Source organism: Pristiophorus japonicus, unplaced genomic scaffold, assembly GCF_044704955.1.
Source record: "Pristiophorus japonicus isolate sPriJap1 unplaced genomic scaffold, sPriJap1.hap1 HAP1_SCAFFOLD_4102, whole genome shotgun sequence".
Classification (NCBI taxonomy): Eukaryota; Metazoa; Chordata; class Chondrichthyes; family Pristiophoridae; genus Pristiophorus; species Pristiophorus japonicus.
The window spans coordinates 1-2,361 of record NW_027253984.1 but is presented as its reverse complement, the minus strand read 5'-3'; the positions used below and the strand labels follow the sequence as shown (position 1 = coordinate 2,361).

The 2,361-nt window shown below is 47.7% G+C and overlaps 2 non-coding genes across 2 annotated transcripts; both read right to left on the bottom strand.

The window, feature by feature from the left end:
- Positions 1-1,356: 1,356 nt before the first annotated feature.
- Positions 1,357-1,429, bottom strand: trnai-uau (transfer RNA isoleucine (anticodon UAU)). The gene has a single exon. It is a non-coding gene; the product is annotated as a tRNA-Ile (tRNA).
- Positions 1,430-2,039: 610 nt separating this feature from the next.
- Positions 2,040-2,112, bottom strand: trnat-ugu (transfer RNA threonine (anticodon UGU)). Its single transcript has one exon. It is a non-coding gene; the product is annotated as a tRNA-Thr (tRNA).
- Positions 2,113-2,361: the final 249 nt, after the last annotated feature.

Here is a 2,361-nt window from a genome sequence, read left to right as displayed (position 1 = left end):
CAAAGGTCACTGGTTTGGTGCAAAAGAACTTTGATTTTATTAAAGACAAGAAAATACAATGTCAAAACTTATAATCACTCTGATAAAGAACAATACATTACACATTCAAAGGGGGTGTACAGTAAAATGACACCTCCCACCTCCCCATACCTAATCCTAGCTAGGTTAGACTCCAGGGCAGGCAGGGACTATGCTTACCAATCCTTTCTGGTCAGTTAGTGGTAGTTGGCGGTTTCGGGGTTCCTTGAATTGTGTAGGTTCTGCTTGCCGTACCCCGAACGTCGGAGAAGACTTCTAGCTGCACAATCTTCAGTTGGGTTGAGTCCACTGATGCGGTAAAGCACGTTTTGGATCTATGGGGTAAGTACCCGGTTTTCTTCGTTAGAAATAGGTTCAAAGTCTCTTTAGGTAATGTTTTCACCTGTTGGTAGTCAGGGCTTAGATTGTAGACTGGAAACTTTCGATTCTTCGGTTTCTTCCAGTTGGACTTTATTTGGAGTTTGGTCGATCGTGGTGGTTTTTCATTGATACCACGTTGGCTGTGGTCAGTTGTTGCCGCGATGGTGATGTTCTTCCTTCAGGACTTCAGGACTTCGAGGCTGGAGAAGTAAGTTTACAACGGTCGCATTGGTTTCTCTCCCTTCTTGATGACACAAGCGTGGTCTCGGTTGTTTGGCAAAGTATGTCACACCCTCTGTTAAAACAGGGGCCAGTTATACGGTTTGAGTGGTTCTAATCTTCACACCAAATCAGTCCAGGATTCTTTGATTGAATTTGGCGGGCTTGACTCTTCTTTGTAATATTTTGGCGGGCTCGTTCAAAGTTAATATGTTTTGGGTGGGTTGATGTTCGATAAACTGTTTCCTGATGGAAATATTAGTTTGGTAATCGCAATGTCCTTTTGTGCTCAGTTGTTCGCATACAGGCTGGATTGGGCCTCTTGGTGATGTGTATGCTGAAATGGTTTTCCAGATTCAGGTTGATGGTTGGCTATTTCTGGGTTATTTGTTGCAATGTTAATGTCTCTTGTGGAGAAGGATTCTCGAAAGCCCATTTCTCCAGACAAGTTATGTTAGTCCCAACACCCAGACAGTCTCAATAATCAAGTTGTCTCCTGTCAGTTCTTTAGGCCCGCACACAGCCTTGAATGTGTCTTTAAAAATTCCAAAATTCTATTCAAGTTTGTAGTTTCTTCCATAAGCACTTTAGGGTTCCAAACTTTCCAATCGATAGTCCCAAATTAAATATCCTTTTGAATGAGCCCAAACACTGTGAGGGGGTTCATCTGAATGTTGCATCCTTTCAAGGGGGAAGAGAGTGGGAGGAATGAGAGACAGGTGTCTAAATACTAAAATTAGGCTGCAGTGAGATTTGAACTCACGACCCCTGGTTGATAAGACCAGTGCTCTAACCCCTGAGCTATGGAGCCACCTGCACTGAGAAAGACACGGGAAGGAGCAGGAAAGAGAGGGGAAGGGAAAAGAGAGAGTGGAAGGAGGGAGAGAGAGGGGAAGGGGAGAGAGTGGGGAAGGAGTGAGAGAGTGGGGGAGGAGAAAGAGAGGGAGGGGAATGGGAGACAGTGGGGAAGGAGTGAGAGAGATGGAAGGGGAGACTGGTCTTTGGCCAGGGACTCCCAGGTGTCGGTGGGGATGTTGCACTTTATCAGGGAGGCTTTGAGGGTGTCCCTTGTAACGTTTCCTCTGCCCACCTTTGGCTCGCTTGCCGTGAAGGAGTTCCGAGTAGAGCGCTTGCTTTGGGAGTCTCGTGGCGGGGCATGCGGACCACCCAGCAGATAGCTCTTGGTCGGCCGGTGCGGACACGATGGGCCGAAATGGTCTCCTTCCGTGCTGTAAGTTTCTATGAGTCGATGATATATCGGTGTCTCTGAGACTGGATGTGGAAAAGGTGGGATACAGACTGGGGGTGGGAAGTGAAAGTGCTGTGGGCAGATTATAAAGTGCGGAGTGAGCGGTTCCTGTTGATGGTGTCGGCCTGTCGTCGATTGACGGTCAATTCAGTAACAGAAGCCAAAATTGAGTGGGCCCCAGTGAGATTTGAATCCACGACCCCTGGTTTACAAGCCCAGTGCTCTAACCCCTGAGCTATGGAGCCACCTGTAACACCAGCTCCTGTTTGCATCTTACTATTGTTAACAAGGAGGTGGGGCCCGAATAATCATTCTCGGTGATTCATCCCTGAACATTGACAGAATCTTACAGCACACAAGGAGGGCCATTCGGCCCATCGTGTCTGTGTCGGCTGTGTGAGAGAGATTAGTGCTTGGAAGTTGTAAAAGGAGGGAGAGAGGGGAATGAGTGGGAGAGGGAATGGGAGAGAGAGGGGGAAGGAGTCAGCCAGAGG